Source organism: Protopterus annectens, chromosome 3.part0 (assembly GCF_019279795.1).
Source record: "Protopterus annectens isolate FY-2018-M chromosome 3.part0, PAN1.0, whole genome shotgun sequence".
NCBI lineage: Eukaryota > Metazoa > Chordata > Ceratodontiformes > Protopteridae > Protopterus > Protopterus annectens.
In genome coordinates, this window is record NC_056731.1 from 1,290,872,045 (window position 1) to 1,290,899,544 (window position 27,500).

Here is a 27,500-nt window from a genome sequence, read left to right on the forward strand (position 1 = left end):
ATATATATATATATATATATATATATATATATATATATATATATATATATATATATGTGTGTGTGTGTGTGTGTATGTCTACGTATATACAAACACACACACACACACACACACACACACACACACACACACACACACACACACACACACACACACACGCACACACGCACACACACACACACACACACACACACACACACACACACACACATGTATTTATATGTATATAAATACATGTCCCCTAATTTTGCATCACAGTGCTGCATACTATGTGTGAGGGAACATCACACATATCAATACACACACACACACACACACATATATTTTTATATATATATATATATATATATATATATATATATATATATATATATATACATATATATATATATATATATATATATATATATATATATATATAGACAGCAAGTGTGTGCAACATGGACAGTTATGTCATGTATGAACCTGTTTTGGGACCACATTGCCCTTGTCTGTGAAGGTGGGATTGGGAATTTGGGGAAGGATAACAGGTATATTTGTGGAAGTTGTTTGGGTTGGTAAATAGAGAAGACAGCCTACAGGGGTGGTATATGACACACGTGGTGGGTAAGAACCCTTGATGGGGAGTGTCATCTGTGATGTGGAAGCCCAATGAGCCCCCATATGAAAACAATGGGAACAAGGCCCCCACACATTGCCAGTCACATCAGCTTCATGGCCCTGAAGGTGCCTGGGCTGAAGGCTGAACAGGAGGAGCATGTGGACACTATGAGTGTGTACTGAGGGCCTCAAGGTGCTGTACCACATCCCCCAAGTTTCTGTGAAGCTCCCTATGCGCCAGGCCCTGGACCTGACCTCAGGTGACACCATCCCTGAGGTGGTTCCACCTGACGGTAGTGCAGGACCAGTAGACAAGGAGGCCCCAGGGTGGTTCCCACATGTGATTCAGCCTGGTAACACAGTCAGATGAAGTGGGAGAGGTGGTTCTGCTGGCAACTGTTCCATAAACATGCTATTGTGTCACTGTTATAGAACATATGTGGGTAGTAATAATGCACACATTCCCGGATTATGTCCAACAGCATGCATAGATATCCCCAATAACACAAAACAACAGATGTGCAGCAATCACATGCCAAACTGACCACGTGCATATATGGAACCATAGTGGCCCTTACAATGTCATGCAGGTGATATTATCCATAACAGGCCAGCAATGATAGTGTCCCCTCAGGGAACATGGCTACAAGCACATAGCACAACTTGTGGTGCAATACGATATATATCCCAATGGTAGTTTTTCTGTAACCATACCTATTGAGTTGTGTGATCAGATTGTTGTTGCAGATATGGTGGGGGAGACAGAGATGTGTATTAAGAACTATGGTAACCTTGCTGTATGAGTTGCTCAGATCTTTATGTCTTTCAGGCAAGATGTCACATGAAAGACTACCTGTTTATACACAAATGAAAATTAGGTCATCGTCACACACCTGTTGCAGCACTACCAGCTATTGTTCAGCAGAACAGCCGATGGGCAGCAGGAGTGGACTGCCCTGTGGAACGATCTTGTCCACAGGGTAAATGATGTTGGCCTGCATAATCGCAGTTATGAGCAGGTCTGGCATCATTGCATTGATCTACTTCACAATGCCAGTTGGCGTGCTGCTGCATTCATGGGGGATCACCTCGCAACAGGGGGGTCATGCCATTTATCTCCCCGACACATGTTGAGGAGCTCCTTGCCAGCCTCGGGGCACCTGCCTGCCCGCACACACAACAACTGGCGGAGAGTATAGTGGAGGTGGGTGCTACCCACACACTGGCAGATGAACGTACAGGTAAAACCACAGGGCACATCAGTAGACCACTGTTGCATATCCATCCACATCTGTACAGGTAGAGTATGCATATGTGAGATGACATATATATTGTCTGTTGCTGCATAGTAGTAATAAACAGATGTGCATAAGCTGTAGTATTGTGGGCTTGTACTGTTGATGTCCTGTAATGCTGCATCCACCCTGTATGAATGCCACAGCTGTGGCTACTGACATCACATCTTTCACACACTTATGTAGGTCCCTCTGGTATACCTCCAAGACAGCATCGTTTAGCTGATGAGTGTGGTTTTTGTTCAGGCTTGCCAATACACTGGTCATGTTATGGCTGTGGTATATTCCATGCACAGATTTAACACACCTACCCATAATACATGCCATACATATTCATGTATTGTTGCTGTTAACTGCAGTGCATCACAGTGGTGACCATGATGGTGTATCTGAAGGGTATGTCAGACTCCTGAAATATAACTAACATCCTGTCATTGCAAAATGTGTCCACAGAGATGAACATAATGGTGGGACAAATGGCCTACAGTAGGAACATGCGTGAAACATCTTCCTTATACAGTGCTACAGCAGTGTATATATACTATTATTACAATTGGCAACTGTTACAGATCTACACACCAGCATATCATAATACTGCAGTCCACAATCCTTACAACCTGCAATTTGGTCCCATCATGAGCAATGAGTATGTAATATGGAGTCAAAGGTTAGGGCAGCAAATATGGGGAATGCATACCTTCACAAACACTGGAAGCATATGTGTGCACACACTCCAGATAAAATATATTGGAAGCAGCTGTTGAGGTACTGACTGCATGCATTTGTCATGGAAATGCACCTTCCAGAAAGTACATGTCCCCAATGTCACACCAAGTATTGATCTGCTGTCCAAGACATTTGGCCATCATATGTGTACACTTACCTGCAACAGAGACAACCGTGGTTTTCACACATCTTACATGACATGGTGTGGGCCCCATACCCAACAGGTAGCACCCATGAGCTGGACATGTAGCCATACCTCACCATTGCATATACCATGGCAAATAGTGCAGAGAGTCATTTATGTGGCAAGGATGTATGGGACAGGAATTATGTAGTAAATAAACAGATAGCCATCCAAGACAGATGATGTCATATGTAGCAAACTGGTCATGCGGGCTGCCTGGTAACATGCCACAACACTGAGGGGGGGTTACAGGAATGCCTAGCAGGTACTGGTTGTGCAGTACCCGTGTCACCAATTGCCTGGACTCTGCAAACATGTGGCCTATGGATTTGGGTAATCAGATGTGACAGTGGTACCACAGGAAACATCAGCCAGGCCTCACTACAGGTAGTGTATGCATAACAGAAGAGGTCCCCAAAAGGAATGCATTGCAATCTGTACTGGTGTACCAAGAACACGTTGGAAACCTGCAGACAGTATCATGTAAGATACATGTTCTGCACAAACAATGCCTCACCCCACCTCAGGCCCACCATCCCCATCTGTACCATGCCAGTGCCAGTGTATGCATGTATGTTTGCCATTCATTAGCCTGGACTAGGCTGTTACATGTGGTGTTCAGTGTTTAGGGCTCTGCAAACTGACACATATGTGTAGGCCATAGTTGTCAAGCATCTGCAAAAAGGCTGAAGGTGGGGAGGAGGTGTCATAATGACACAACAGTGCACTGCAGCAGGGATACAAAGTATGCTATGAGTCGCAGTATCTGCACACAGTCAGGGTCAGGAAATGTGGCAGATGTAACCCTGACTCCACAGCAATAGTGACGGCAGTGTGTGAACACAAAGGGATGTGCACATGAGTTGACCTTGCAATCACGCAGAGTTGGGGGACATGTGTAGGGCAGACTGACCATATACTGGCAAATACAGATGGTCCATGCTAGTATACCCCTGCCAGGAATAGCGACTGCTGTAGTACACATAACAGTAGGTGCAACAAACCATCATGATAAGGGCGTGCACACATATGCACCCACGAAGTGTCTGCATCTCACTCAGCATCAGCACTACTAACACATTTTTTTGACACTGCATTTGATTTTACAGGACATATGTCACATATCAGGCTCATGTAATGTTAACATATGCAGTAATATGTTCCCATGGCATATCAAGGAAGAGTGCGTCATATCAATAAGGGTGTGCATACTCCCCATAGCGATGGTAAGGTTTGATGGTTGTCAGAGTAATAGTATCGTATTGGTCATACATGCACCACAGATGATGACACCTGTAAATCAGACATTAGGCATTCAGAAATAACATCTGTCCACATATCATCCCAGGTATGTGTTGGACAAATACATAGGGGCTGTGAGCATTAGATCAGACATAACTGACACAGTAATACACATTCAGCAATGGTGTGTATACCTGTGAGGTATGGTGCACAGTACATGGCAGGGTGCTGAACAGGTGCACAGTAATACTGTGTACATAGGTGCAGAGGAAGGGGAATCACCTACTAGCACTGCCCATGCATCACACACATGTATACTGTTGCTAGCATGGATTGACTATAGCTGCACTTAATGCTGTTGAGTACCATATGTTATACATGTTGACAGATGGATAATGGAGGTCTGTGTGTACTATCTTTGTGCAACCTCACCTATAAGTGTGTGTGTGTGTGTGTGTGTGTGTGTGTGTGTGTGTGTGTGTGTGTGTGTGTATGTGAGGGGGGAGGGGGGTTACTATGTCTGTAAGTTTAATCTGGTGGAGTGGAGGGGGGTTAATGCATGTAGGGTGTATGTGTGTATGTGTGTGTTTGTGTGGGTGTCCATGTATGCACATGTGTGATTGTGGGGTCATTCATGCATCAGTACTTCCCTTTGGAATCGTGCAGTACATGGACATGGACTGACACATGAGACACCAAGAATACTTTTCTGATATGTGATTTCAGGACAGCTGATAGTATAATAAGGTCTGTAGCATGGAACATGCATTGGGAGGGAAACTAGACACCAGGTATACTTTTAAAATTGCAATCAGAAAAAAGGTGAAAGACTACCCACGTATGCAACACTACATATGCATTGGGGAATTACAAGACATCACCAGTGTGTGTATTGAAATATTACTGTTGTCCACATAATAAGTTGATAGAGCAACAGATCTTGCATCTACTCAGCAATAGGTATGTATGACACTCCAGTGCGTGACATCATTGAGTGACCGTAGTCGCCCCTAACATATGGGGGCTATGGTCATGATATCCGGGCATACCCAGGGTGAACATCGGATGACAACAGTAAGTCCTTGTAAAACCTACTCCAATCAAGTCAAAGAGGTAATGGAGTAACAGGTCATTATTGTGATCACTTGTCTAGGCAATTAGAAGAATGATACGTTAATAATTGGTAGTAATGAGTGTATGTTTCCTAGTGTGATGCAAGATGGGGAACTTACGTGAATAAACATGGGACAGTCTATGAACTCAAGGACAGGTAGGTGCAATGTCAGTGTGGGTGTGTGTGTTTGTGTGTGTGTGTGTGTGTGTGTGTGTGTGTGTGTGTGTGTGTGTGTGTGTGTGTGTGTGCGTGTGTGTGCATGTGTGTACTGTTAAGCAATGATGTACAGGTCTTAAAGTGTGTTTCTTGTTTTTCCCTCACAGGTGGCATGGTGGGTCAGGGTCCCTCCTGCATGCAATCTGATGTTGGGGTCCATACAGCCACTGAAAATGATGATAGGTGTGTTGAGGAACAGGCGGGGGTGTCAGGAACTGTGCCATCATTTGACATCCCCCTGTTATCCACCCCATCCCCACACACAGTCACAGTGCCTATACATATCCCATCACCAGTGGCCATAGCAGAAGGACAGTTGGCAGTTAGTGGCTGTGCACAGAACAGTGTGGTATTTATGGCTGCTGTGTCTGGACACAGCAGACATAGCTGGATGTCTGGCAGGGTGCCACATAGGCAGATGTACTGCGGTGCTCATGGGATGGCCACTGGTCATCGTGCTCCTGGCAGAAGGGCCACATCTGGTACCACCAGACGCATTTTTCAGGTTGTCATGGAGGGGTAGGCACATATGGAACAGGTACACCAGAGAGGGTATGAGGCTGCAGAGGACTGCTTTTTCATCTGTAAGTGACATCTGTGATCTTGCAGGTGCCCACCATGAATATACAGAGGTCATGGACAGACGGTTGGGTGAGATGGTGGGCCTCACCAATGGTGGATTGCCTGTGCTAGAGCATGTGGTGGGAGTGGTGTGATGGCCACATGCACGTAGGCCAGCAACACCATCTGGTGGTTGACGTAGATGTGCAAGGACACCAAGCTGCTCCCATAGTGGCAGTACTAGCCCCATCAGTGCAGGAGTGGGCACTGTCCATACCATACCACAGCAGGCCATGTGCACATGACCCTGGCAAGCCCCAGAAGGGACCTGGTTCCAGCGGACATATGTCATCAGGCTTGTACCTGGGCATGCCCGTGGAACCCCCTGGCAGGCACAGTTCTCATGTCCATGGCCAGAGGTGGTGAACTGCATACCCTGCCAGGTATGGTCTGCAGCTGTCCAAAAAAAAACTGTATATGGCAGCCACATGGAAGAACTGTGTGCATGCATAGCCACACACAATGCATACACACCTAGGGCAACCCCATACCTACACACACCACATCACCATGCCCATATCAGTAACTTACACCCCTCACTCACATACATGGTGACAAATGTGTAGCCAACCCTAGGTCTCTGGCAAACGAACAACACACCCTATGCATATGATGATACCTGTGCCACATCCCTGTCATCCATAACATCGATGCAGGGACAGGCTTATATGGTTCTGATGCACACGCTGACTGTACTACAGTGTACCAATGTACTGCTGTTTAACATGTTGTCAGCAGTAATGTTTAATGCTTACATGTCAGGTAGTGTAGCTGTCCAGCCATGATGCATTATAGCTGTTAGTAACACTGCGTGATGTGGTTTCCATAATGTTATCCATTTGTGTTGTAGGTGTACATGTGTCAGCAGGAGGATGGTCTGCTGTCATATCTCACAAGGGGTATGACACTGTGGTGACAGCATGGCTGTGTCATATCCTGGGTACAGTTAAACACATCACAGGTCTGTATAAATGTTACTGTCTGTGCCACATGGATAGAGGAACCCCTGGGACATGGTTATTCAGCAACCTGAAGTATATCTCTCCACATACACGCACAGTCTTACTTGGCAACACTGGGACTAGACCCCTACCTAGGTATGCAGTGCTACTGATGTGTGGGACTTTAATTGCACACACCAAACAGCATTTAGGATGAGGTGTGTTCCAGGTTACATGTTACATGCAGAACATCCCCAGGCATGTACAGTATGGTAATGGGGGATGTAATGGATGTATATGGACAATGCATAGTGTGACATACCATCATATACACATTAACAAACACATAAAAGTCAGACACATATCCGAGAGACCTGGGCCTATCACTGCTAACTAACTTGTCAGTGTGTCCAGTGTGTTACAGGTAGGATGCACATAGCACATGTATAAAAGGGCTGGTTAGTGTTATCAGTTACCTGTATGGTTACATGTATGATTTAAAGCCAGCATCTGTGGCATTAAGGCAGGAGATCCTCATCCCTTGACCTTTTATGATACATAATGTATTTGTATTTGAGGACAAGTGATGGCGTGGCTATGGGCACCAAGAGTGCCAATAGCTACACCAACATGTTCTTAGCTGCTTGGGAGGAAGACATATTATTTGTTGATAATTGGCTCAAGAGGTGGGTACCTTTTTATCGTCATTTTGTGGACGATGTATTACTTATTTGGGATGGACCCACAGATGAACTAACCAAGTGTATAGGTTGGATGAACAATATGACTGAATATTCAAGATTTACTTTGAAGTACTCATCCCATAGGCTGGAATATTTGGATGTGCATGTAGAAAGGGTTATGGGCATGCATATAAATACTGGTGTCTTTAGGAAGGAATGTTATAAGAATACACTCCTCTATAGACACAGTATGCACCCACAGTATATTTTTAAAAATATCATAAAAGGTCAAGGGATGAGGATCTCTCCCCTTAATGCCACAGATGCTGGCTTTAAATCTGAGTTGGATATGTTTAGGGACAGATTGCTAGTACGTGGGTACAAGAAGGAAGAGATAAAGGTAGGTCTTAAGGACATGAACATCTACAGACAAGAGAGAGCTGCCTCATACTTTTCTGGTAATAACAGTAATGCTAGAACCAATAGAGAAAAACAGTCTGGTATTAGGATACCGATGTATTACACAATGGACAATGGTGCCATCATAGACATTATCAACCATCATTGGTGTGTCCTAACCACAGATTCAGTCATCAGAGAAATTGTAGGGGACACTCTGATATTTAGATTCAATAATAAATCTAATCTTAAACAGTTATTATGTCAACAACATCATAGACCAGGTTTAGGTGTTTGTATGGGGACTACATCTTGTGGCCACTGTAATATTTGTGAATATGTTATGACTACTGACAGGTTCACACATCCAGACACTGGACAGATACATATGTTCAGGGTGTCAGCTAATTGCAATAGTTTGCATGTAGTATACTTGGCAGTGTGCCAAGGTTGCCCCTCATTCTATGTCGGTAAGACAGACAGATTGTTCCGGCATAGGATGGGGGAGCATCTATATGCCATTATGGTTAAAGTACATGCAAAAGGCATTAGCAAAACATGTTCTAGCATTTGGGTAAGAACATCACTTTAAATTTATGGTCATAGACTATGTGCAGCCCATAATTAGGGAGGGTAACATCAGAAACAATACGGAGAGGAAAGAAACCAACTGGATAGTAAGGCTGAGAGCTGATAAAGGCTATGGCCTTAATGAGAGAGCCTCTATCAAACCTATTTTGAGATCTAGGAGTTTGGTTGTTTCACATTAGCCTTATAAATACACTGTGGGGGTGTCTAGCCTTTTTCACCTTTGTCATATATATAGATTTGTGATATTATATGTGATCAGGGCAACACAATAATGTTTTAATGCAGAAGTGAAATTGTAAATGAACGCAGCTTTGTTTTTAGATAGGATGAGATATATTGAGTTTGTGCCCATGTCTCCCTTCTGACTCCATGACATTTATGGATAGTGAAATATGTACATTTATGTTCTGTCTAGAAATTGTTTTGTAGGATGTATATATCCTTTAATTGCTCTGAAATTTTACATTTGTTATATATAGGTAGAATGGCTAATATTTGAGCTGATTCACTCTGAATATTTTAGGTGGAATAGTTTTAAATTTGAATGTATGCTCAATGACAACATGTGTAGTGTTTCATTTAAGGTTTTGATTATGTACTGTTATATCTGTTATAATGACAGTTTTTAGTGTCAATGTTCAGGAATAAAGTATGTATATTTATTGTTTTATATTGTGTAATCTGGCAGCAGGTAGAAAATTAAGGTGTTTCCCTTTAAATAGTTAATTGAAGGGCTCGCCCTTGACTGTTGCAGTATTTTAAGAGTGCAACTGTAGCATTTGAATTTTTATGGTCTGAGGAAGCAGTACGTGAAAGCGCTAACCTGTTGGATTTGTGTGAATAAAAGATCTTTGCTTTTATACACTCTCTGAGTATTCTGGATAATTCAAGTGAGCCTGGTCGCCTCATACGTGGTGCTGTTATTGGACTTACTGTTTTCTTCATGTTCCGTGGTGAGGTGTTAACTCTGTTGGGAGTACTTTGTTGTTGTTTGATTTTGTTTAACATGTTACCAACTTTGAAGATGTCACTGTAATAACTTTTGTTGCAAAGTTACTGCATAGTATGGCAGTGTGAGTCACAGTACCCACAATGCAGTGCTACTTGCATTTTCAGTGCTATTGATGTTCTATCATACAGATAGCATATGTATAAATGAGTTACTTAATACCATCACATCGATGGTTATGTCTGGAGGATACACCTCACATTCATCTTATGATTTGCAAATGTTCTGATGACGCCACAATTTATGTAATACATCAGATATTTCAAGTGATGGTAGATTATTTGCTGTGGTGTCCATTTAGCTTGTGAGTAACATATGGATCACTATATATGGCTTGATATTCTTTATTTATCATGGCAAGAGTGTCTTACTTGTTATCTCAGAAAAAAATTATCTGATGATTGCACAATGTTGTTTACTGATGCTGTGTTCAGCAAATCTTTCAAAATAGGTACTTACTAGTAATGCAGTCCAGGAGACCATTAGGTAGCCTAGACCTAGTCGCCCCAATGTACTGCCTGGTTAAGTGACTTGCTGAAGGTCACACAGTAGGCAAATGAAGACAGAAAAATTTAAACTCTGTACCCTTGACACAGGAAGTACTACATTTACAAGTCAGACTTCTAGTCCCCTGTGCTAACTGCTAAACAGTCCTACCAACTATTGTGACTATGTCAGCTTTCCATATAACATTATATTGTTATGATTATATCTTTAACATTCATACAAATGCCACTGTCATTTGTACTGTACACAGGCTAAATAGATGACTGGATGTACGTTTGGCATTCTGTTTGGATTATCTCACGAGGCAGTTAGCATTCTGTTGGACATGTGACCTAGATAGAGGTAGTGTTAAAACTCTTAAGCTTACTGCTTATACATATAATTGCATATACATGCCCTGATCTTGAGCAAATGTATATGTTGTACTACAGTGCTGTGTGAGGGTGTTAACATACCACTGTAAAGAATGATAATATTTCATACATAGTCTATGCTATGGTACTGTACTGTTCTACATACATTTATTATGACATTAAGTACATTATCAAAAGGAGAATAAAAAAAATCTGTAGATATTAGTAAACTCTATAACAAAAGTTCACCACAAAAGGTTATTTATGTTTGCTTCTGTGATAAAGGGTAGATGTAGAATGTGCATCCTGTTTGCTTAAAATATTGCAGTCATTGGTACGTTGTACATGTACTATGGTTTTCAGTGTGGTAAACAGGTTTAAAATCACATGCAGTGTGGGGAATTTGAAAATTTGGTGAAATAATACATTAGACTTAAAAATAGGGACATAGCTCCAAATATTTATATATCAAGTGCATGGGTAACTCAAGCCTGAAAATATATGTGTTCCTCCAAAATATGGAAACTTGCTATGTCTGATAGCAATGTAATAATAAATGACACAACTGTATGCAATTTTTGTTTTATGTCATGTTACTGAGTCTGGAACTTGAACCAGCCCACCCATCAGAAGAAGAAGGAGATGATGAGTTCACCTGCTTCCTCCAGATTTGCACTCTGAGGATGAGGGAGGACACCACCATAATGAAGATAATGACAGGCCTGGGCCATCAGGTACAGCTGTTCCAGTGGAACACCATCAAAGACTTCTACCACCTGCAACAGAATAATTGACAGACCAGATCAGAGATGTTGTCACAGTTGTCTTCTGGACCCACATGTAAGACCTGACAATAAACATTTTCCAAGACATGGAATGGCATGGGCCATGCATGACTATTTCTTGGAGGTTGTTGGAGAGATCATGTGTGAAGTTCATCCCAATCAAGAACTCCCACTGGAGAGTAAGTATAGTATTTGTGTTCCACTCATGTAATGCTGCCAACATGGGTTTGCTACTCTACTGAGGGAGTTATTCTGTTTGCATATATTTATGCACATCACTCCATATGGTGGTCATGCATTCCCTTTCGTATATGTCCTGTATAAAGCACATTTAACAGAGTAGTTCATATGTACACATGGATGATGTCAGCTGAAAGATACAGTGTCATTTGCAGAAATAACACATGATCTTTCATTTCACAGGCTCCTTCACTATACCTCTCACAACTAGGAGTGTTATAGACATTCTTGTTTATTTCCATTACCCCCTGCAGATGTTTATTAGTAATGCTTCTGTATGCTTCTAGCATTTCTGTGGCTGTATGGCCATGTTTCACCACAACTAGGTATAGTCTCCCTTTATTCATGTTTATGTTCACATTGCTATCATATGTACATAGTGTGTGCAAGTGACAATACGCATTGTTGATGGAGTATAGCACGTGTGTTCTTTTCCTCACTGTGTTCTATATGATCTGATTCTCTTGTGTTTTTTGTCTTTGAATTTCTGTTGCTGATATTGAGTTTCCATGTGGACTGCTATGGTGCTGCACATTATGTACCTCAGCATGTGTTGTCTGTATTTGTGGCAATTGTGCAGTATGCCCCTGTGTCCACTATATTAACTATCACATCCATGTGTAATATATATATATCCTCAGCATTGCTTACATGTACATGCATTCAGTCCCATTGACGTGTGCCATTTTATTGGTAAATTTCATATTCACAGGACTGTGTGTATGTGTCTCCACTGAGGACATTTGTGCTGCAGTACTACAATATGTTTGCTGTCATGCACATCTTTGGCCTCTGATATTTTCCTGGCACACTACTAGGTATCTGTGCACACTGCACATGGGTCATCCTGCAACTACATAGAGAGTGCATGTTGCACCTGTTTTCATTAATCACCATACAATGGTGTAAAGTCCTTGCATGATGCATTCACATGGTACAACTTTGTACCCTATCACCCTATGGACAATTGTCTGCTATGTGTGCTGTTCATTTGTACTTCTCTGCATTGTGGTGGGTGATTGTTTTGTGCAACTGCATTTCCTAACTTCCCTTCAAACACATGTGCTGATACATATTTATTTGTTTTGTGGGTGTGCAACAAGTGTGTAGATGTTAGCATGACAGTACAAATGGATTATGTATTACTAGTCATTCTCATGTGTGAATGCACTTGTGTTAGAGACAGAGTTTGTGTTGTACATAATGGTATTGTGTATCTACTATGCACAGGTGTAGGCCTTTCTATATTTCATGTGTGCATGTTATACATATATACCCTTTTCTGCATCATGTAAATATAACATTAAGTTGATTGTCTACAGCACTTTCACCTTGTGCTGGTTTATGGATGCACACGTGCTATATTTTCCTGGAGACATCATCGTAATGCCTATTTTATTGTAAGCATGTTTCTCAATGTTTGTTGTACATTATACACTGGGTCTTTATGTGACCTCTCTCATTTCCACATAGACATATTTGGCCCACATGATATACATATGTCTATGATGGTGTAATGCTTGACTCTGCATTTGTGTGAGAGTTGCATTAGTGGCCTGTGACAGTACTTTGCAGTAGGTAGAGTTTGCCTGCCCAGATGTAGATGACACTTATGCACACAACATAGGCTCAATTTTGACACATGAGAAGTTTGAGTCTATATTATGTTGCCGAAACAGCATAAGAACGAATGCCGTTTCAGCAACAAATAAACATAGAACTTTACAATCAGCGAAAGCCAAGGCCACCGATTTTTAAAAATCGGTAGACCAACATGATACAACACACAGTTTAAAACAATTCAAAGGGGGGGCTTCCCCCACACCCCCCAATGTGGGGGGACTGTGCCCCCACCCCAGACTACATATACCAACTCCATGATCGCACTACAGTGGGGTAAAGGGCAATGTCACAGTGACGGCCAAGCAATTTTTTCCCATATGAAAAAAATTGCTGACCTGGGCTTTTGCTGTATGTAGAGTTTGCTGTTTATTTGTCACAGAAATGGCATTCATTCTTATGCTGTTTCATTAAAAAATATAGTCCTGAGAAGCTTCCACATGTGTGTGATTTTTGACATACTGCCATGTGAACTCATTTTGGCGTCAGTGTAGATAGTCCTGATGTTGTGGTGGTATATATAAGTTATCACATCATGTTGTGCTACAGTGCTGTGACCAGTCTGTGCCCACATCACCATGAATTGAATGCACAGAGACAGACCACTGTGTATGCCATTGTAGGACATGTGACTGTAGCATATCAGGAAGGGCCATGTAGTACATGCTACATGTATTACAGCAATTCACTCATGACAAATCTGTCCTCGATTATTGTAACAGGATTGTGGTGTTTCCTGTGTCTAGACTGTTAAGAACCTTCTAACCTACAGTGCACTTTTGAGATCATTTGACAGTAACACCTCTATTTATCCTAGGGAAATAGAACTGGTGTTTGGCTTGGTGGACAGATACTTGCCTCATTAATGTGTGGTAGGAGGGTCTGCCCTAACCTCTCCTTCTGTGATTCTAGCTTTGTTTGCATGGATTTCAGTGACCTGTAGGTTACTGCTTTGTGCTGACACCCAAGAGAATGGTCACAGAAATATGTGAGCCTATGCTACATTGCTCTTTTTGTGCTGGTATTTCTCTCTGTCATATGCATAAAGTCATTCCTAATCTTATCTGTAAGGGCATTACACAGTTGACAACATCACAGTAATGCTGTTATGTGCATTGATGCATTACTTTATGTATTTTTGTATAGTGGACCATACATAGGCTCCATCCCTACCCTGATTTTTATCTTTCTATGGCCCCTTTTGTGCGGACTATATGAGTATTATCCATGTCCCACATTCTGCCCTTTTTGTATGATACCTACCTTTGTCTGTTTTGTAGTGTCATTTTTATAATTCTTGTCAACCCTATTATCCTCTTCTATTTCCCAAGAGTTTACCAAGCCTTCTCTTCTTCAGAAAATAAAAAAGGGACTATTCCTACCAAAATAAAATTACCCCTGCCCTTCTGTCCCTCCTGTATGCCCCTCTTCTTACCCTCAATCACCTTCTGCAACCCATTTTCTAGGGGTGTGTGAATTACATGTATTCCCTCATGTATCCTACCACACAATACAATTTTTAGGTAAATATTTTCTGTGATGCTGGTGAGGTAGCCATGTAACCCATATCACCAAAACAAACAGTTTTACAATTTTTTATTTTTTGTGGATTATGATGAAATTGCAAGAAAATATAACATTCGTAGGCATAAAAAGACTTCTAATCCTGATTATTTATACTCCACAAAGTTAAAGCAGGAATGCAATGGCATATATAAGCAACGCCAGCAACAAAAAGAGGAACAGTTATATTTACACATACAAATATAGACGTATACATATACAGACATGTGCAGCAAGTACAGCAACCTCAGAGGCTCTGTACAAAAAGAATACGAGGTATAATAAACCTGCCTTATGAAAAGAACCTGAAAGCCCTTCCCCTCTACTCAGTCTGCTATAGATTGCTGAGGGGGTGATCTATGCCTAGCTTACAAGGCATCTGCAAACCCCTCACTTATGAATCTCCTGCATATTAGTAAGTCAATCTGTAACAGAAATACATGGTCTAGAGAATTTTGTCTGTGACTTAAACAGAACATGCTGAAGAGACAGATGTGTCCCAGAGACTGTCCCTCTTATGGAACAAGCTTCTCATCCATGTGAAGCTGAGTTCTTCTATTACCCAGTTTACATGCAACCTAGGCCTGTGGAATGGGAATAGGAATTTTACAGTGGGCCTGGCACTCATGTCCCTCATGGACAGAGGTAGATTATAAATGCCTGGCCCTTAATATCATGTTTGGATACAAGACATCATATTCTTTCAGGGAAACTTGGTTAGGCTTAGAAAACACTCACCCCATGAGTCATTAGTCTAGTAACAATCTACAAATCTATAAATCTATGCAACTTAAAATGTCCTCTGATTTCTAGCACAATCCAGAGTATTACCAAATATGACAGAAGTTTTTTGTGGGGATTCATTAACGTGTAAATGTCCCATTGTAGCTAATATGATCAGCTGTCTTTGCACAACAAGTAGAATTGCTAATGAAATATGCAAGATGCCAAGACACACTGCATGAGATGCACCCTTAGCTCGAGTGCAAAACACAGTCTTGTGGCCATGTCAGGGTAAGTCAGGGCTTGTGTGGTCAATGTAAAGAAAATGGCATGCACAAAAAAACTGACATCTAGAAGTAAGTGTGCACACATGGTACAACAACAGATGGGTCAGTCAGAAATACATAAGAGCAAGGGGATTGGACAAAGAAGGTTGATGCTGTTGTATAATGCACTCACTGCAGTAGTGCATTTGCAGAGCATCAGTGGCATTTGCATTTACATTAAGAAGGAAAGAAAGAAAGACTAGTGAAGTAAATATTCAGAAGGAAAAATGTATTGTTGGAAAAGATGCACGTATAACAAAAGTATAGAACTTCTCATGGGCAGATGTATCAAAGTAACAATGTAGGAGGAGTGGAAAAGCAAATACAAAATATGTGGACAAATGGTAAAATTTAAGGAACACGTGCACGTGCTGCTCATACAAATACTAAAAGTGGATGCTGTAACTGTTGTGGTAGTAACATACAAGTGAAGGGTAAGAAACAAGACACTGAACTCACCCAAGTCATCATGCAGTGCAAGCCACAAAGATGTGCCACAGAAACAGAAATACCACATTGAACAGAAAATAAACTACACTGAAAACAAAATAAATGGTGCTGCATAAATTGTTACAGATTTGTAAATTATAACCTATGAGGAGTATGTACACAAGAGATGTGTTACATGTCAGGAAACCTGCATTAAGATAGAAATATTGACAGACAGAAGTAATAGGGAAGCAGGTCATTAACAACTGCATGTATGTCTAGGTATGAATGTGCACATGGTTAACAGTCTGATAGCAAGACATTAACTCCTAGGAGAAGTAATCACAACATGTGAGCATTATTGTGTAAGGCCAACTGCTGCATGCATTATTTTAAAGTAATCTGTGATGGGAGTGGAAACATGTGTACTGTGTAAGCATTGTATTACATGTGTGTTATCTACTGCTGTCACACATACACAGTAATGACAAAGTACACATTTGAAGCGTTTTAATAACATTTTGGAAAATGTTTATTGAACTGAGCATTGTGTAGCAAATCCTAATATCTATATTACAAGGCACAACATACCTCATAGTTACAATATCACATCTGGTTGTCAGTGAACTGTACAAACTATTAAAGCAGGCATAGTTTTTTAGAGATTGCTATAACACTGTTGTCCTCATTGCATTGTTCCCAGCACACATTGTGTGCCTGTCAGCAATACTTTTGGGGACACATTCTGAGCTGTTTTGGCCACAAAGGAGATATAACAATAAATACACCCTGCCATTGACACATTCTGGGCCTTCATGCTAATACTGCATAATGAAAAATACAATACTTATACTGCATTATACTGGGTATGCTCATAAGGAAGTACTGTAATCAAGGGATGAAAATCAGCTTTTTTCTTCACACTCACACAAGAAAGATAATGTCGGATACGAACATTTGGACTTTTAATTTAAACAGACTGTAGACAGCACCTCCACAGCAATTTGTGATGTCCCATGTGGTCTAGTGTTTAAGTTCCTGATTTGCACCCAGGTGACCCTGATTGAACTCAAGGTATGGGAATGGGCCATTTTTTTAGGATAGAGGATTGTTTCTCTTGGGATATGATTCTCAATTTGGGTGTAGGTAGTCCCTATTTCATGTCCCAGATAAGCCAGATGTTGAATTGGAGGTTGGCATAATGGTTAAGGTGTTTACCTCACAGACACAAGGTACATGGTTTGATTCTCACCTTTAAAGGGGAATTGGCTAGGCTTACAATTGCTTGCAAGAGCAGCTAGCCAAGTACTTACATATGAACCTATGAACGTGTGAAGTTGTTGCTAATATCATAGAAGAAGCCATAACACTATTAGAAGAAGGAGCATAGCTGAAGCCATACTCTGAGTATTGTATTTGAATGAATATGGTCTGCCTTAAAAGGACAGCATTCCATGGGGATCATAGCACAAGTCCTGTGACAGTTTGTTACCACTGTGGCATGTCACACATCAAGAGCTGTTGATTAAGGCATTCTTGACTCTCTCTTCTGAGCAAAATAATAAAAATCCCACACTACTAGATTCAAACTTACGCAAGGTGTGGCAATATGCTACAGGCCAGTGTGCTAACTGATGATTCCATATACTAAATCATGCCCCAGTTGTCAGAAAATATACACTTGAAGGGATAACCTGAGCAGTGTTTTGAATGTCAAAAGGTATGAAAACACCACAGTGATCAAAATCCTCTCCCTGTGTAAATGTCATCACCAAACAGAAGTCTACTCCATCATATCTGCTAAGCAAAAGAGCCCTGCTTTTACTATTTGTTTTTTTAACAGACTCATAGGAGGCAGTCAGTGCTGGATTTGAATATCTGTTTGAACTAGTCATGCAGTCTCAACACCTGTACATTAACAGATGATACCGCAGACTTAGTCATGGCACTTAAGGTTTTAATTTGAAGGAATTGATCTAGGTTTAGCATTTTGTTACCCAGTTTTAGACTTGGGATCAGGTGAATGGGCAGTAAGAGAATAAGCATGTTTGACAAACCTAATGAGGTGAAGAGTTTTTGAAATATATAAATTTTATGCTTAATTAGGTTGTGTAATTTAAGGTCTTTTGATAAAGATTTATTTATGAAGGGTAATGCTTTGGAGTTTATTGTAGAAGTTTTCACATAAGCCTGCCAGAGACCAATCCATTGAGGAAAGCAAGTTATTTTGTTTGAATTATGGTCTGCAATTAGTATGAATCTACTAGCACAGATAATGTTGTAATAGGTTCATAGGTACGTAGGTTCATAGGTAGGTACTAGGCTATCTGCCCAAAGGCATTTATAAGCCTAGACAGAATGTGTTGGCTTTCGCCACCCCCTTAGATAAGTTCCCTGTGCCTCTGTCCAGCAGAGCCACTGAAGTGATCCCTGAGGTAAACTTTCTGTTTCCCATCCACTCGTCAAGGTTTCTCTTGAAGAGTGCTAGCGAGGTGCTCTGCCTAACGTAGATTGGAATCTTGTTTCAAAGCATGGGAAGTCTCTGGGACAGGAATCTATCCCTCCAGCACATCCTATTTATTGTTGTGGTGAGGTTTAGATCCTTAGACCGTGTGGCTCGAGGGGATAAGGTTTTCTTTAGGTGGAGCATGTCCATCAATTCTGGGTTGGACATGGCCTTGTATGTCAGGCAGAGGTCACCTCTGAGCAGGCAGTATGCAACCGAGTACAGCTGGAGTTTCTTCAGTCGAGCTGCATAGGGCATCTGTTTGAGGCCAGGTACTTTTGCGGCCTTTCCAGCTGTTGCAGGTGTCTTGTAAGGTAAATCCTAGATGGGGCGTTGTACTCTATGATGGATTTGATGACTGATGAGTAGAGGGGCACAGTGACCTCTTTTGATCTGGATGCAAACTCTTTTGTGATTAGGTGGGCCACATAGAAGGTTTTTCTAACCACTTTGGCAATGTGATTATCAAAGGAGAGATTACTATCTACTTCGGTCCCTAGATCCCTTATTATGTTTTCCGTATTTAGGGGACTACCACCTATGTGGTAGCTTGTAGGTACTTTGTTATTTCCAAAGGGAATAACTATGCACTTTTTGGCATTTAGCTTGAGGCCATTATTTTGACAACAGGTATCCTTCTCAGTGAGACCCTTATGGAGGATGTCTGTGTCAGCTGGTGAGTCAATTATAGCCCCTAGTTTGCAGTCCTCTGTGAACTTGGTCAGCCATAGTCCTCCTGTGCTTGTCTGTACCTCTGAGAAGTATATGCAGAACAGGAGGGGTCCTAGGACTGAGCCCTGGGGAATGCCACTTGTAAGCGGTTTAGAGTCAGGCCTAGCTCCCAAAACTCTCACCATGTGGGTTCTGTCCGTGAGCCGATTGGCAACCCATCTTGTGACATAGGGGTTTATGTTCAGGCTGGTGAGCTTGTCTATAATACCAGAATGGGGAATGGTGTTGAAGCCCTTTGCGAGGTCTAGGTAGGCTGTGTGTACCACCTTTCCCTCATCTATAGCCTTGGTAACTGTCTCAAAGAAGTCCGCCAGGTTTAGGAGGCATGATCTGCCCTTAACAAAGTCGAACTGGGTAGGGTCTAGTGTTTGGAGGTTCCCAATGTCTCTGTTAATGAGTTCCATGATGATGTGCTCCATAGCCTTGCAGACCAAGCTAGTCAGGCTTATAGGGCGATAGTTCCCGAGGTCTGTTGTGGCTCCATCTTTGTGGAGTGGAATAACTCTTGCTGTGCACCACTCTATGGGTATGTAGCCTGTGGAGAGGCTGAGTTTGAACAGCGTGTTTAGGTGATGGGTTAGTTTGTCTTTTAGCTCATGTAGGATGCAGCCTGGGATACCATCTGGTCCCATTGATGCTGTGTTTTTGGCTTTGGAGAGGGCTATTTTAACCTGAGTGTCTGTGATTTCAGGGGTTCTACATTCTTCTGGTATGGTTATGGGCCATTTTGGGGGTGAGAGGGGGGTGAAGTTTACACTGAACCTGTCTGCCAGGATGTTGTCAATAGTGGTTGGTTCAGTGTATTTTCTGCCATTCTGCACTAACTCTGAGCAGATCTGAGCATTACCACTTAGATTCTTGACATAGCTAAAGAATGACTTGTGGTTATCTTTGGAGTCCTTGGCAAGTTTTATTTCAAAGCTCGCCTTGGATGATTTTATGATGGATTGTAGTTTCTTGCTGATACTGATCAGGGATATCTTCCCCTCTTGGGATTTTACTCTTTTCTGTACTAGTTTCCTCCTTCTGTTGTATAGCTTGTTTACGGCAAGGGTCCACCAGACTGGTGTCCTTTTCTTGGAGCAGTAAGTCTTGGTTTTGCTTGGGATAGCACGATCCATGCATTCTTGTAAGTGCCTGTAGAATGCATTAGTAAAGGATTTTGCAGCTTGGACAGTGTTATCCTTTAGTATGGGGGCTTTGAAACTTTCCACCTCCATCTTAAGTAATGTGAAGTTTGCTTTTGAAAAGTTTTTTACAGTGGTTTCCTTGTCCGGGGGTGGGGGTGGAATGTGGATATCCAAGGTGATTTGCTTATGGTCAGATCTAACCAGCGAGGGGTTGACCTCTGGTGTGGAACACCGGTCGCCCATGGTGATGATGACCAGGTCCAATATGTTGTCACCTCTGGTGGGAGTGTTGACCAGTTGTTCCAGGGTGCTTGAGTTTATAAATTTTAGGAAATGTTGGGCAAGGGAGTTAGTACTTGAGTAGTTTTCCCAGTTCATGTTTGGGTAGTTGAAATCATCCAATATTAGGGTGTTTGGCAAGACCTTTATGTTACCCAGTGTTCCCAGAAATGCAGAAGGGGGGTCCTGGGACATGGTGGGTGATCTGTAGCAAGCTACAATTTGCACTGAACCTGTCTGCCAGGATGTTGTCAATAGTGGTTGGTTCAGTGTATTTTCTGCCATTCTGCACTAACTCCAAGCAGATCTGAGCATTGCCACTTAGATTCTTGACATAGCTAAAGAATGACTTGTGGTTATCTTTGGAGTCCTTGGTAAGTTTTCTTTCAAAGCTCACCTTGGACGACTTTATGAGGGATTGTAGTTTCTTGCTGATACTGATCAGGGATGTCTTCCCCTCTTGGGATTTTACTCTTTTCAGTACTAGTTTCCTCCTTCTGTTGTATAGCTTGTTTACGGCAGGGGTCCACCAGACTGGTTTCCTTTTCTTGGAGGAGTAAGTCTTGGTTTTGCTTGGGATAGCACAATCCATGCATTCTTGTAAGTGCCCATAGAATGCATTCGTAAAGGATTTTGCAGCTTGGACAGTGTTATCCTTTAGCATAGTGGCTTTGAAACTTTCCACCTCCGTCTTAAGTGATGTGAAGTTTGCTTTTGAAAAGTTTTTTACAGTGGTTTCCTTGTCCGAGGTTGGGGGCAGAATGTGGATATTCAAGGTGATTTGCTTGTTGTCAGATCTAACCAGCGAGGGGTTGACCTCTGGTGTGGAACACTGGTCGCCCATGGTGGTGATGACCAGGTCCAATATGTTGTCACTTCTAGTGAGAGTGTTGACCAGTTGTTCCAGGCCACTTGAGTTTATAAATTTTAGGAAATGTTGGGCAAGGGAGTTAGTACTTGAGTAGTTCTCCCAATTAATGTTTGGATAGTTGAAATCACCCAATATTAGGGTGTTCGGTAAGACCTTTATGTTACCCAGTGTTTCCAGATATGCGGACTGGGGGTCCTGGGACATGGTGGGTGATCTGTAGCAAGCTACAATTTGAATTGCAGTTTTGCCCGTTGTTAGTTGCACATGGATAATCTCTGATGCATCGTGCTGTGCCACTAACCTGGAAGTGTGGGTATCCCTGATGAATATGGATACTCCCCCGCCTTTTGTATTTTGGTCCGGGTTTTGTGGCCAAAATGTATGGTATGAATTGTAGCCTGGTAGTGCTGGGGTGCTCACTGGAACCTTAAACCAGGTTTCTGTTACTGCACATATATCGATTTTCTCCATACTGAGGAGTGCCTCAAGTGCATGCATTTTGAGGTTTAGACTTCTGGTATTGAGTAGTATTACCCTCAGATTTCAGTCTTGAACAATTCTCTCAAATTAAAACCTTAACTGTATGGGATTTCTTTCAGTTTAAGGACAACTCCCTTAATGACATCAGAATAAAAATTAACTTAAATAGCAAATACACAGTAATCTTGAGACAAATCAAAGAATTGATTTCTACCTCAGGAGGCTTCCCAAATAAGTTACAAGAAGAAATAAACCTGGCCACTTCATTCCTGATATGTCTAAAAATAAAAAAGAAGATGCTTTCAATCACTTACAAACTAGTCTTTACAGCTAGATACCAATCCTCTATTACATTTGCACAGTATTGGAGTGACAAAAGCCCTGACCTGATAGATGCTCATGTCTCCCAAGAAATTAATCACACAAACACTTTTGCCCCTTTTAAGAAACTATTATATACCCATTTAATGATTAATAATAATGCTTACTATACTCCAGAATGTTTAAACTCTTTTTTTTCCTAACACTTCACCCTTCTGCCCTTTTTTCCGCACAGCTAAAGCTGACCTCCTACACATTCTATGGTACTGTAAATATGCTCAGAATCTACGGAAATTCCCTAAGGATCAAACTTAAAAAAATAGGCTATGGCAAATCCACTTTCTCCTGGGAATTTGCTATACTTCATATATGCCTTGAGGACATAAACTCTACTGATTTCAGGACACAGATTGCTCTCTTCATGTTAATCAAGCTCTATATTACACGGAACTGGTTAGATCGATCTAAACTAGACTGGGGCAACTTTAAGAACATGGCATCTAAGTATATCTTATCTCATAAACTAACCACTAACAATGCGAATAAGCACCTGAAATACCTCAGGTTCTGGGGTATTACCCTTGACTGCATCTTAACATAGCAAGCAATGTTTTTCCATTGTCCTGTGGTAGTATTGCCACCAGTCCCCTACTCATCAGAGTCTTACTCCTCTGTGTTCTCTAATGGTTACATGTATATAAGGTGCATACCAAGATGAGAACTATCACATCTTGTTAAATATAATTATAATCATGTCATTATATTGCAGCACTATTTGTAAATAGTTGTATATAGAAGTTTTTTTTTCTTACTCGGTTGGTTTTTCCTGTATTCTACAGCACTGTATAGATATCTAATACATTCTGACTATGTGCAAAAAGCTACATTGTACACTAACAATGTTAATATTGTCATATTTCTCATATGTCTGTTCATCTCACTCTGCTGTCCTTTTATGTCACTCTTCATACTGAGAAAACGAACTTTAAAGATATTTGTATATTACTAGAATGAAGAGTTGCTTCATCTAACTTTGTAAATGGTTTACTTTAAATGTATTATCATCTGTTACTGTGTATTGTATTTTACAATTTGTTTAATGCAACAACAAAAAATAAAAACAAAGAATTGAAAAAAAATAAATAAATAAAAGACAGAGTGGCAAAAAAAAAATAGTCTTAGCACAGATGTCAACACATTTGAAGTGTCAACATCAGCATTCTATTGAAGTACATAAAGCTTCCTTCAAAGGAAAGTTCAGCTATTGTGGGATGATAACCTTCTCCATGTATAAATCTGAGCACTAAGTGAATTGTTTACATAATATCTGTAGACTAAAACAGTCCTGCCTATTAGAATTTGCAGTCATACTATTTGCACTCCATAGGATTTAAACACATGCCTACACAAGTCTACAGTGTCTAGGCTGTGCAGTAACTGCTGACACCACAGAAAATTTCCTAGCACAGTTGTTAAAATGGATATCAGGATGTTTTAATACAATGGGATCATTTTAAAAAAATGGAGAATTAAAACCTTACCAGGTAGCAATGTTGTAGCGGTACTTACGTATTATTGCAACCAGATTTGTGCGATCATAAAGGTTGCTTCCCGATAGTGAAATGTGACCGGTAATGTTTTAAAAATGGGAGACAATGTGTTTGCTTTGACAAGGAAGGGTCTTTTATGCAGTGTTATGAATAAAAATTAGAAAAATACTGAACTGTCTATGCATGCACTTCCCTGGCGGCAGCATGTCATTGCATCTTCCCGGTTACTGTAACTTAATGCTAAATGAACTGAACAGGTCCTGTCCCTACACAAATGGTGTTAATGTCATTATAAAATGTTACATGGTGTGGTTTTCTTTAACAGTGCATGCTGTTTTCTGCATGGCATGTTCGGAGAAAACCACATAGTACTTCATTGTTTACTGTCGTGCGCAGTGTTGCAACGATGTTGATCACTGTCACTATGTCTTTCTGTTTCTCTGCGGTGGGAATTTCTCAACAAGTGCAGTTACTACTTCTTCTAAACAATGTTTTTTTTTTCTGGGAAACTTACGTGCCACACTACATGTCTGGTAAAGTAAGCAAAACAGAGTATTATACCAGTCACAGCACAATAATTACACAGCTGTGATGGCCAAATGTAAGTCTAACCCTTACTTGACCGCATATGCTGGCAGGAAAAAAGGAACGTTCAGAGAGCAGAGTTGCAATAACAGACATGCTGTCAGTACACTGCATAAACAAACAGCGACAGTAAGGGTTTTGTACATTATATTGATAACAGTCCAGAAAATAGCCTGTACAATTAAAGAAAACACACCATGTAGCTTTTTAAAACCATTTTCAGGGCATATTTCATGATCGGAAACCAGCGGATAATCCAGTGATGAATCTGGTTGCAATAGTACATAAGTACCATTGTAGCAATTTTGTAGTCTGACCTTACCAGATATGACATAGGTGATGAGCATCATTCTCTCATATTAGTGATGGCCAGATCCAGCATGTTTGCAACCCTGGTTGGTGTACTGACAATGTGGTCCAGGAAGTTTGTGTCTACGAAGTCCAGGAAGCTCTGTGCCTTATGTTTGGTAATTAAATGATTCCCATTTAATGGGGAGGTAATTAAAGTCACTGCATCAAGGGTTGTGAATGGGGCATAGGCCCCCACCTACTTTTGATTTTATATTGTTAGCTTTCAGTGAAATGAGATTCATAAATATAAAAGCTATGTAGGAGGGGAGCTACACCCCCCTAAGTATATATATATATATATATATATAGATATATATATATATATATATATATATATATATATATATATATATATATATATATATATATATGTGTGTGTATATATATATATATATATATATATATATATATATATATATATATATATATATATATGTATATATATATACTAACTCCAGGATTACACTACAGTGGGGATAATGGCATATATGTTTTATTTGCTCAGCAGTACTTACATTCAGTGAAATGTGATTCAGTGAAATGAGTTTTCAGTGATTTGAGCTTTCAGTGATTTTTTGAGGGTGAATTGAAATTCAGTGAAATGAGTTTTCAGTGAATCAAAGTAGACCCATATATATATATATATATATATATATATATATATATATATATATATATTTATAGAGAGAGGGAGGGGGGGTGACACTATCTCCGGGATTCATGAAGCTCGGCGCAAGGGTGGCGTTAGCCTTGCGCCGACCGTGTGGCATAGAGATGGCGCAGCAGCACCACATGCATATTAATGAAGGCGTGCCGCAATGTCCATTTGCATAGGAAATGTGCGCGAGTGCAGGGGGAGTGTCTAAGCGCTGCATGGAGGTGTGAACATGTCAGCTGCATACGCGCAACCTAAAATGCTGACTTGTACAGCCTGCACCTAATAATAATCACTCCTGTCAGTGTCTGTGGATACTGAAATGTATGCAAAGCATACAAGACAGTTTTGCAAATACCAAAATAAAAAATAAACACAAAGGCATGTAGCTGAATATTGAGTCCCCGTCCCTCGAACAAATGACATTTAAAACCCTGTGCCCGTATTCCATTGTAGTGTTGATTGTTATACCAAGTAGAAGCGAAACACAGCATGTTAGCATGCCACTGCCATTTGCTAAGCCTAGCCCAATGCTTAGGGTTACCACCTGTCCCACATTGTGAGGGACAGTCCCCCTCTAGGCAGTTGTGTCCATACCAAAACCATTATAAATGTTTTATGTCCTGCAATTGTAGGACATCATTATGTCCCATATTTTATGTAATAGTTCCATTCAATACTTATTTCTGTATGTAAAATACCTAAATGTTAAAAGAAACAGAACAAGCAACTAAACTGCTACAAGAATAAGCTTTCATTTAGGCAAAAAAAGTAAAGTTCTATCCTTTGTACTAACCATGGGTATGTGTCAGCCTGTAAAATCTAATGTGTGTTCCGAAAATGCCCCACTTTGGCCATTTGAAAAGGTGGCAACCCTAGACGTAAGCAGGTATGCAAGCGTGTATGTGCGACGGTAAGTGGCGGTGATTCAACAGTATGGGAAATGTAAATAAGCATGTAGGTGTATATGCATGTGTATGTACAGACCGATATATATATATATATATATGTGTGTGTATGAAGAATGAACATGGTCACAATATAGCAGTCATAACAAATGTGAAGGGAAACAGCAGCGGAGCCCCCCGTAATATTTAGTGCTGTTATATCAGTTTGGCCACAGGTGAGCACACCTCTGCATCCCCGACCACAGGTAGGATGCTAAAAGTGGAACTAACTATGTCCCTGTGCCAAGTCTGACTTTCATCTAGGTACAGGGCAGTCCCGGTCCCCAGTCGGACAAGCCTAATCCCGGATGACCACATAAACACCCTGACAATCAAATACACGTATGTGCCAGGAATATAGGCTTTGGAGGTCTGAATATACTTTGAGTGAGTCAACATGCAGCACGGGTCCAGAGCAGTAGGGAATGGTGCATGTATAGTAGTGTGGTTTCCCCAACAGGAAAATGGATGCCTGCTGTGTTAATGAAGTTTTGAGGCATGTGTTCAGGTAACTATAAACCATGGGTATACATATAAATGAAGCAGAGCACCAAAAGTGTAGTGGTTAGAGCATATGACTATCGAGCAGACATTGCCAGTTTGACTGCAGCATACACCATTTATGATGCGTAATCTGTATACGAGCAGATCTTGCTAATTTTATGCTGTATAATGATATAATACCAATGAAATGTAAACCGGGGTGACGTATCACAGTAAGAATGTAGAAGGATTTTGCGTGATGTGAATCAGCGGTTAAACAGAAAACTGCAGCTGAAAAGTGTTGTACTCACCCTTTGTCCAACAGCCCTTGTTCCACCCAGCAACACAATATACTGCATCGGTCAGGCTCGACGCCAGGACCCTACACATCACAATCAATGTAATTTACCACTAAGCCATGGCAGTTATACCTAACGTCAATG